The sequence below is a fragment of the Hibiscus syriacus genome, unplaced genomic scaffold (assembly GCF_006381635.1).
Source record: "Hibiscus syriacus cultivar Baekdansim isolate YM2019G1 unplaced genomic scaffold, ASM638163v2 tig00111558_pilon, whole genome shotgun sequence".
In the NCBI taxonomy this organism is placed as follows: domain Eukaryota; kingdom Viridiplantae; phylum Streptophyta; class Magnoliopsida; order Malvales; family Malvaceae; genus Hibiscus; species Hibiscus syriacus.
In genome coordinates, this window is record NW_024063119.1 from 440005 (window position 1) to 451477 (window position 11473).

General features: G+C 37.0%; 1 pseudogene; it reads left to right on the plus strand.

Moving 5' to 3' along the window:
* Positions 1 to 4113: 4113 nt before the first annotated feature.
* On the plus strand, positions 4114 to 11245 carry LOC120164910 (annotated as a pseudogene).
* Positions 11246 to 11473: the final 228 nt, after the last annotated feature.

Consider the following 11473-nt stretch of genomic DNA (forward strand, 5'->3'; position numbering starts at 1 on the left):
TTTTTCACTGATACTTTGAAAAGTTAGTACTCCTACTGAATGGTGAGATGTGGCATGACATGTGGTATCAGTAACACCTAGTGTGACATGTGACATCATTTGATTGAAGGATTAAATTTATTTTAATTTATTAAAAGTATGACTAAATTGAGAGAATATATAAATAATAGGAACCAAATGTGTGATTTGTCGCGGTCGTCTTTCGGTTAGACCCGAAATTAGGCTTCGACATGAATTAAACGAATTGGAGTCGCCACCGACCACTTTAAAACGAATTTAGGTGGGTCGGATACCATCTTGCCTGATCTGCGTTGTACCAGAAACATGTCGGGTTCAAAAGTCGGTTACGGTCAAGGAAGGATTAGCACCCTTGAACCGCCCTTTCGGTACCAATTAATTTATCGGTTGTCTTTAATTGCAAAAATTAAGAATTAAAATTTAAAATTAAAATTTTGATTCGAATTGCTTACATTTGATTGGTTGGAAATTCTTCTAAAAATGTTAGAAATAAAGAAGAAGAGATATTAAATAAAAGAGAAAAAGAAATTAATATAATAATAATAAATCAAAAGGAGAGAAAAAAATGAATATTAAATAAATTAAAGAGAAAAATAAAAAAAATAAAAAAAAACATAAAATAATAAGTCAAAGGAATAAATAAAAATAGAAAAAAATATAATTAATAAAATAAAAAAATGAATAAAATATAAAATAAAATTTAGTAAAAAGATTAAGAATAGAAAAAATCAAAATCAAAATAAAATAAAATTACTAAAAAATAAAAGAGGTTAAATATTTTGAAAGAAATAAAAAATGTTAAGAAAATTATACATAAAGAAACTGAAAAATAAAAAAATAAAAAAAGGGATCAAAATGTAAAATTTGCAATAACCGTGGTTAAATCAAAAAAAGGAAAAACAAGTAGTGACTCAATTAAAACATGCAAGACATTTCGGGGCCATTTTCGAATGAAGCATAAATTAGAGGCCAAAATAAAAACATATTAAATTTGGATTCCAAATTGCAATGCTGAAAATTAAATTTAGTGACCAACATGAAAAGTGTACAACTTACAGGGACCAGGTAAAGGTTTATCCATGCACGAAATTACGGGAAGATCCCTCCCCAAAACGGCGTAGTTTCGGGGAGGGTATATATTTACCTAAATCGGCCCAGAACCCCTCCCATCTCTCATTTGTTCAAATCGCCCTCTCATTCCTCATATGAGAGAAAAAATTCTCTCTTCTCTCTCCACATGCGATTTTCGGCAACCGCGTCGGTGGTCTCATGCTGCTCCGGCCACCACCGCCGGCGGCCGGGAGGACCCAAAATTTAACCAAACACTCCCCTTTACACCTCAAACCCGATTTCGAAGCCAAAATTACAAAAAAAAATTCCCCAAGAAGTGTAGATCAAACGAAAACCCTTTCGGGTTTTACCTTTCCGGCGACCCCCCGCTTTTCCGGTGGCCTTTTCGATACGAGCTCCAATGATTTTTCTTTGCTCTGCTTTTGCTTTTGTCGGTTTCGAAAGATCTGTTGGTTTTCTTGTGTTTGGATTTTTTGTTCTTCAACTGTATTTGTTGTGTGTTCGTGGCTATATGTTGTTTTTTTGTGGGGTTAATGTTCATCGTGGTTCGATCTTTGCTATTGGTCGATGGTTATTTTGTCTCTGTGATTTCTGTGTGGTTATCTTCGTTTCTGGTGATCGGTGTGGTGGTACCTTGGTATGGTTTTTTTAGTTTACTCGTGGGTTCTGTTGGTTTTTTTGTTTACTCGTGGGTTTTGTGGTTCTCGATCAATGGTCTCTATTTATGGTTGATGGTTCTCTATTGGTATCGTGGTTGTATCTCCGTTGGCCTGTTGTTTCTCGTCTGTTGATACCCCGACGAGGTATTTATAGCCTCCAACCGGGCTGTTTCATATGGCTTCGGGGGCCATTTTACCCATGTTTCCTGATTAAATCGAGAGGGTTGGTTGTGGCTGAAGACCCGGGATGGTGCAGTCCCGGGCTATCCTTATCCGAGCTCCATGAATCTCGGTCGGTGTGATTCTGGCCGTTTGTTACCTTGACTCCACTGATCTACGATGCCTTGACTAAAGTTGAGAAACCCTAATCCAGGATTAGACTGGGTCAAGCCCAAACCCGGTTGGGCCTTCTTTTGGACTCAAATGTTGGACTGTTATGGACATAAAAAAACATAAAAAGAAATGAATGAAAAAGAAAGAAAATAAATAAATAAAATAAAAATATTTCCAAAATATATATATATATATATATATATATAATATTTTTCTAAAATGATTTTTAAACTATATATTATATATATTTTCCAAAATATTTTGAAAACTATATTTTATATGTATCTTCAAAATGTTTTTCAAAAATCATATAGTATATATTTTTAAAATGTTTTTTTTTCAAAATCTATATAATATATATATTCTCAAAATGTTTTTGAAAAAATATATATTACATATATATTTTCAAAATGTTTTAAAAACCATATATTATATGTAAGTTTTCAAAAATATTTAAAAACCATATATTATATAATTTCTGAAATGATTTCAAACTATATAATATACATACTTTAAAAAAATCTTCTTCAAACTACATAATAAAATAAAATTAAAAATAAATGAAAGGAAAAAAATCGGGCGAAAATGAGTGTCTACATGATTATATCACAATATTTAACGTCAGTTAACTGGTGTTGATCACATATTAGTTAAATAAAAATGAAAGTGCAAATATATTATGTTTTTTGAAATCAATAAAACAATTAGACAAAATACAAACATATCAACTATGTATTTAACCCTTGTTATTATTTTGAAGAGGAAGTGTTTTATTCAAAATTAAATACAAAGACTTTTTTTGGTTTTCGATATATTTCTCCATTAAATATAAAGAAAAAAGAAAAATATATAACGTTCGACGAGCACCGTTGAGCATCATTAACGATGAACACTATTAATTTATCTTAAAAAATTAAAATTCTAAAGGATTCAACGTATAATTATAAATTAGTTAAAAACTTAAAGGTAAATTGTTAAAATAAATATGTATTATATTATTTTCCTTCTTTTTGGGTAAACTATAACAGTGACCATCTAACTATTATCCATTTTCATTTTGATCACCATTTTTTAAATTTTTCAATAAGGTTACTAAACTATTTAAATGCATTCGATCAAGCCACTTATTGTTAACAATTAACGAAAGTACTGACGTGACAGTTAATAAAATTTATATAATTACACATTTATCCCTTATTACTTACACAATCTATCAAATTGGTCATATTTTGAAATTAGTTCAATATATTTTATCCTTCAATCTTATAACTTCAAATATTTTATATTGTAATATTAATAAATGATACACATAGAATTATAATTTGATTTCAAGTTAATAAATTATTTTTTGTATTACTTCAATTATGGCCAATGACAGATGTAAGTGTAGTCTATGTTAAGTATATTTGAAATTCGATTTTTTCAGTTAGTTATTCATTTTAGTGATGTGTTCACTCTAAAATCTATTTATGGATCTATCAATGATTTTTGTATTTGTTTTATTTGTCATTTTTGTATGCATGATCAAATTGGATTTCAAACTTACAACTTGGATTTTTTTTCCTGTTATATGTCTTCCTAAATGCACCAAGTTGCTTTCTACTGATAATATTTCATTTCATTATGCTTTCCAGTGTTCGAACATCTTCTTGACAAAAGATCAAGCCATACGTCTTGGTGAGTGATTATCTGGTCATTAGGTAAACATGCTCGAATGCAAACGCGCCTGTCTTTGTCAGTCTCAATAGAATTTCAAGATTTTTATCTCTACATGTGTTTATATGACTTGAAAATGTGATCTCCAGGGTGGTGCATATATGAAATGACTTCTCTCAAGCCTGCATTTAAAGCATTTGTCGGTTCTTCTACCATATCTTACTTTGTAACCATATTACATCTTTTTAGCTTAATCCGTGCTTAAAACTTCTTAGATACGGATTCCTAAAGTATACAGGTTCGATTATTGTACATAGTCTTCACAATTTTTCATGTATGCATGTTGTTTTAGATGGTGAATCGAAAGGTTCGAGTGTTGTATGTATAACTAATGCTTTGATGATAGATGCATTTCTCCGTCAGGGGAAAATCCGTCTAATGTTCAGTAATCATTTTCCGGTTTCATGTTCTGTTTTCCTCTTATAGTAATCTTATATCTGTGGAGCAGGATATGATAGCACTGATAAACAAGATTAATAAGTCAATAGTTGCTCCACTTCCAACAAAATATTCCAGTGCCTTGTAAGCTTCGTGTTCCTTCCGTGCTTGGCTTCTGCCTTGTGAATATCGTTTTCTTGTATGCTGGTTTTAAAATGATGAATTTATGGGTCTAATTATTGCTTGAGTTTCTTTTCAGTCGCGATCTTGTTAAAAGCATGCTGCGCAAAAACCCCGAACTAAGGCCAAGTGTATGTATAACTCTCCTTTGGTTTATGTCTCACAAAATATGCATAGCATCTTTACGAGTCAACAATAATGGGATCAAATGTAAGTTCATACATAAATGTTCTTAGGCTTTGATAGAGCGAAATCGCAGTTGTTTTTAGCCGAATACTGCTCTTCGTTCCTGGTTTTCCCTAGCATTCATCCATCTGCATGTGCACATTTCTACAATTTATGATCTTTCTGATCATTTGGGGTCTATATCCATTGTGACAGGCTAAGGAGCTGCTCAAACATCCGCACCTTCAGCCATACATTCTCAAAGTTCAACATAACATCAATGATCCGAGAAGGAATACATTGCCTGTGAATTGGACTGAAACCAATTCAAAGAAAACTAGATTTTTGGATCCAGTAGATGTTCGCTTCTCTGGTTACAGGGAGAGGCGTAGGTCATTCAGTGATAGGACTTTAAATCCGAGCATTGCTGGAGCTGAGCAAGATTCTGTTTGCTCTACCAGAGGAATACATCATGGCGTATTGGGTTATTTAGATCGAAGATTAGAAGATTTGTCTATTGACAACAGCCTTGAAGGGACAGTCATCTGCATGTTGTGAAATTCGGGTTAATTTCCACCAATAACAGATTCACCGTGAAAACTATTATCTAGGTGACTAGTGTGAAAACGATTGTACTAAAAATCACCCCAAGGTAGATTCCCAGGAAAGAGGAGGGGTCACAATGGTCCCTCTTAAAACCCACTTTCCTTAGACAGAACTACCAAGACAAGTAATTTTAATAGGACAATAATTGACAACAACTATACCCGACAATAGCTATTAAATAGACATAAAAGAGAACACCAAAATATTTCACTAATAGAGGAAATATTACAAAGAGAGAAAGAATACAAATAGCCTTTAAAATAGAAGAAGGCTTATATTTGTGGGATGATTAACTAAGGAGGAGGAGGGCTTTATTTATAACAAAAGAATTTCCCCTCCTCCTTATACACAACCAATGTGGGACTTTTGCCAAAAACCAACAAATCTCCACCTTGGCAAATTCCACACACATCTCTAAAAACAATCTTTTAATTTGTAACAATATTGACCAAATCTAAACAATGTTTAAACTTGACCGCAGTTACCACTTTTGTCAACATATCAGCAGGATTCTCAGTGGTCCGAATCTTCTGGATTATGACTCCACCTTCTTCTAGAATCTCTCGTACAAAGTGATATCGAACATCAATATGCTTCGTCCTTGCATGGTAAACCTGGTTCTTTGCTAAATGAATAGCACTCTGACTGTCACAGTGCACTTTGATGTGCTTTTGTTCCATTCCCAATTCACCAAGCAACCCTTGAAGCCAAATTGCCTCCTTCACAGCCTCTGTAACTGCCATATACTCTGCCTCTGTAGTAGACAAAGCCACTGTTGACTGTAAGGTGGACTTCCAACTGACTGGTGCCTTTGCAAATGTAAACACATAACCAGTAGTTGATCGACGCTTGTCCAAATCACCTGCATAGTCTGAATCACAATACCCAACTACACACTGACCATCTTGTTTGTCCTGCTGAAAGACCAAACCAACATCTACGGTGTTTAGAATATACCGCAGAATCCATTTCACAGCTTGCCAATGCTCCTTTCCAGGATCATGCATATACCTGCTCACAACCCCAATTGCCTGTGAAATATCGGGTCTCGTACACACCATTGCATACATCAAGCTACCAACAGCACTTGCATACGGAACCTTTGACATGTATTCCCGTTCTGCATCATCCTTAGGTGACATGGATGCACCGAGCTTGAAATGAGGAGCAAGAGGTGTACTAACTGGTTTTGACATCTCATTTATGCCAAAACGTTTTAGTACCTTCCTCAGATATTCTTTCTGAGACAAACAAAGCCTCCCCAATTTCTTATCCCTTGATATCTCCATGCCTAGAATCTTCTTCGCTTCACCAAGATCCTTCATCTCAAACTCCCTGTTCAATTGAGTCTTTAGTTTCGCAATTTCTGTCTGACTCCTGGAAGCTATCAGCATATCATCAACATAAAGAAGAAGATATATATAGGATCCGTCTTCTAGCTCGCGTAAATACACACAATGATCATATTTGCTTCTTGTGTACTTCTGCCCTATCATAAACTTGTCAAATCGCTTGTACCACTGCCTTGGAGATTGCTTCAATCCGTACAACGATTTTTCTAATTTGCACACCATCTCTTCTTTTTCAGCAACTTTGAATCCATCTGGCTGAGTCATGTAGATTTCCTCATCCAAGTCTCCATGTAAAAATGCAGTTTTTACATCCATCTGAACTAGTTCCAAATCCAACTGCGCTACCAAAGCCAACAAAATTCTGATGGAGGAATGTTTTACAACTGGAGAAAATACTTCATTATAATCAACTCCCTCCGTTTGAGCGTAGCCTTTAGCCACCAATCTTGCTTTGTAGCGGATGTTATTCTTGTCAGGAAATCCATCTTTCTTTGCATATACCCACTTGCACCCAATTGCCTTCTTTCCCTTCGGAAGACTAGCTAGTTTCCACGTCTGATTCTTTTGAAGGGATTGCATTTCTTCATTCATGGCAATCCTCCACTTTTTATGTTCTGAACTTTGAACTGCTTCATTAAAAGTGGCAGGAACGTCATCAATTGCAATTGGTGATGCAAAAGAGACCATATCAGCATAACGAGCAGGTTGTCTAATGGTCCTCTTTCCCTTTCTGAGTGCAATTGATTCATGTTGCTGTGGAGGTTCTTGGGTCTGAACCTCTTCTTCATCTGACTCTTCTTCTACCATAGGAGAGTCAACATCATTTTCTTTACTGGTTGGGACAAATTTGCTTCCTTCAAACTCCACCTTTTTGGGAGTTCCATCTGTCTGCTCCAATTTTTCTGAAGTCACCTTTCTCAACATGGTAGATTCATCAAAGGTAACATCCCTGCTGAAGATTATTTTCTTTGTTTCTGGACACCAAAGACGGTAGCCTTTCACACCAGAGGTGATCCCCATAAAAATCGCCTTCTTTGCTCTTGGATCCAGCTTTGACTCCTTAACATGGTAGTATGCAGTGGAACCAAACACATGTAAGGAATCATAATCTGTAGCAGGTACTCCAAACCATTTCTCTAATGGTGTTTTACCACCAATAGCAGTCGATGGTAAGCGGTTGACAAGGTGACAAGCATAGACCAAAGCCTCAGCCCAAAATTCTTTGCCTAACCCAGCATTAGACAACATACACCGAACCTTCTCCACTAATGTCCGGTTCATACGCTCTGCCACTCCATTCTGTTGTGGTGTACCTCTGACAGTGAAGTGCCTAACAATACCTTCCTCTTCACAGACTTTCAGAAATGGATCATTTTTGTACTCTCCACCATTGTCTGTACGGAGACGTTTGATTTTTCTGCCTGTTTGAGTCTCCATCATCTTTTTCCATTTAAGGAAAAATCCTAGCACCTCATCCTTTGTCTTCATTGGATACACCCAAACTCTCCGGGAAAAATCATCAACAAAGGTGACATAATAGTGTGTTCCTCCCAATGAAGTTGTCTTGGAAGGCCCCCATACATCTGAATGAACATAATCCAAAATACCTTTAGTATCATGGATTGCTGTTCCAAATTTCACCCTCGTCTTCTTCCCTTTGATGCAATGCTCACAAAAAGCTAATTTGCAAGCCCGAGCACCCTTCAATAATCCTTGATCTATCAGTAATTTCAAGGATTTTTCACCAACATGCCCCAAGCGCATATGCCATAACCTGGTTGCTTCTGACTCCTGTTCATCAGTAGAAGCTGCCACTGCTGCTGTCCCAACAATTGTACTACCCAGAAAGTAATACACATTGTTTCTTTTTCGGATTCCCTTCATTATCACCAGTGCACCAGAGATAATCCTCATAATCCCATCTTTTGCCCTCACTTCTAAACCTTTTGACTCTAAGGTTCCCACAGAGATGAGATTTCTCATTAAATCTGGTACATAATGGACACCTGTTAAGGTTCTGATTGATCCATCCTGATTCCTCAAGCGAATTGAACCAATCCCAAGTGTGTCAAGAGGGGAATTATTTGCTGTGTAGACAATTCCACCTTTTAGTTCTTTAAAATCAAAGAACCATTCTCTATTGGGGGTCATATGGTGGCTACAAGCTGAATCTAACAGCCATGAACTGGAACAGCTGGTTGATGGCGTAGCAGCGAATGCGAAATCTGAATCTCCATCATCATACTCGACCACATTTGATTCTGAGACAGCCTTCCCCCTTTCAGGTTTGCCTTTATTCTTTAGCTTGGGACATTCTTTCTTCCAGTGCCCTTTTTCTCGACAAAAAGCACATTCATCTTTGCTCAATCTGGACTTTGACTTCGATCTCCCTCTGCTTCCTTTATTCTGACTCTTGGAACGGCCTCTAACAACAAGAGCTTCTGCTTCGACACTTGTGTTTTCTTGTTTGTCTTTCTTTCTCAATTCATAACTATACAAGGCAGCAGTTACTTCACTGAGAGACACATCAACCTTCCCATGAAGTAGAGTAGTTTCAAGATACTCAAACTCATCAGGAAGTGATCCCATCAACATCAGAGCCAGATCTTCGTCTTCAAAAGTCACGTCCATATTCATCAGATCAGTCACCAGCTGATTAAAGCTAGTAATGTGATCATTCATAGTGGTACCTGGTACATAGTTGAAGCGGAACAGTCTCTTTTTCATGTAGAGTTTGTTCTGACCGCTTTTCTTCAAAAATTTCTCCTCCAGTGCCTTCCACAATTTACTTGCAGAAGTTTCCTTAGAAAATGCATACTTCTGCTCTCTAGAAAGACACGATCGAATAGTACCACATGCCATTCTATTGATCCTCTTCCATTCTTTCTCCTCAACATCATCTGGTTTCTCTCCTTCAATAGCAATGTCTAGACCCTGCTGAAATAGGGCATCTAGAACCTCGCTTTGCCACATGCCGAAATGACCGGTGCCATCAAAAATCTCCACTGCAAATCTAACATTTGTCACAGCATTTCTTGCCAAAATTGAAGATGAAGAAGCGTCTGCCATTTCTGCTACAAATTCTATTTAATAGCTGCCAATGCAGAATGTCAATTATCCCAGGAAATTTTTCTGATGTGGAAGATCAGCCTAAGCCGCAACCACAGAGCATACTAAAATAAACCAAGAGCTCTGATACCAATTGTTGTGAAATTCGGGTTAATTTCCACCAATAACAGATTCACCGTGAAAACTATTATCTAGGTGACTAGTGTGAAAACGATTGTACTAAAAATCACCCCAAGGTAGATTCCCAGGAAAGAGGAGGGGTCACAATGGTCCCTCTTAAAACCCACTTTCCTTAGACAGAACTACCAAGACAAGTAATTTTAATAGGACAATAATTGACAACAACTATACCCGACAATAGCTATTAAATAGACATAAAAGAGAACACCAAAATATTTCACTAATAGAGGAAATATTACAAAGAGAGAAAGAATACAAATAGCCTTTAAAATAGAAGAAGGCTTATATTTGTGGGATGATTAACTAAGGAGGAGGAGGGCTTTATTTATAACAAAAGAATTTCCCCTCCTCCTTATACACAACCAATGTGGGACTTTTGCCAAAAACCAACAATCTGCAAGCCAATTACTTCAAAATTTTCTAGTATCACCAAGAATCGGAGAAGTTCTTCAGCAAAAGCTTCTGCAACTCCCAAGAGAACGACAGAGCCCTTAAAAAATGGTGACCCGGTAATATTTCCTCTCCTTCCTCCCCTTCCCTGCCTTTTCTTTTCTCAGACGTGTTTGCAACACATTCCTAGAGATTGCTAATAATATTTTTCTGGTTTCAAAAGCTGTCGTTTAAACTGTTTATTGCCTCGTGCCTACAGTTTCCTGGTTCACACACTCCGATTAAAAAACCTCTCCCCGCAACTCGAAGAACATCCTTGCTGCTACCAAGAAGTACAGTTCGAGAATCTTCTATGGGCTGGCATTCTTCACCTCATACGATCACTAGATGTCTTGGTCAATGAACCTCGAATTGATAAGATAGCTGAATTCCCATTAGCCTGTACGAAGATACTTTCTTCCCCATCCACAAAACTTCATTTATATCTGCACAGGGCTCCTCCGGCTCACCACAATTTGTCGACCGTTCAATCACAAAAGACAAATGTATGGTTCAAACATGTGATCGAGCTTCCATCAAGCCCCGTTTCACTGATGCATGGCAAGGAATTCAATGTAGCTTGCTTCAAGTCGAAGGAGAGAATGCAACCGATTCCTCCGATCAGAATGCAACTGCCGGGGCATCAAGCCACACCTCATCAGACACACGGAGGCGGAGATTTGACCCCTCATCGTTACAGCAACGTGCCGAGGCATTGGAGGGGTTGCTTGAATTTAGTGCAAGGTTGCTGCAGCAAGAGAGGTATGATGAGCTCGGTGTGTTACTAAAGCCGTTCGGACCAGGTAAGGTCTCCCCTAGAGAAACTGCCATCTGGTTGACTAAGAGCTTTAAGGAGAATACCAGCAAGCCGGAGGACTAATACCGGCAAACCACTGCCATCTGTATCTGTAGCCATAAGCATGTCTCAAATTTTTAGAGTTTGGTCCAGGCTAATCGGATTTTCTGCAATGATTCAAGTTGAGAGAACCTTGGCTATTAGGCATTTTCGGTTTAAAACAAATGCTAATTGTTAGTTCTAGATTGTAGTTTCATTATTTTCTTTGAAATGGATGTTTTATCTTCTACCTACCGAGTTTTGTTCATTTTCACGACCGATATACGACGACGGCTGATCTCGATACCCGGACTTTGTTACTGAAACCGGAATAGAACTTTCAGTTTTCACTTATCACCACCATATCTGAAAATAAACACTAAGCTACTCCATTCAAGAGGCTCAGCAGAAGAGGGCTGCATAGGCCAGTAAACTAACCGAACAAACATGAACAAGGGTATGTTTATGTTCATTCGTTTAAT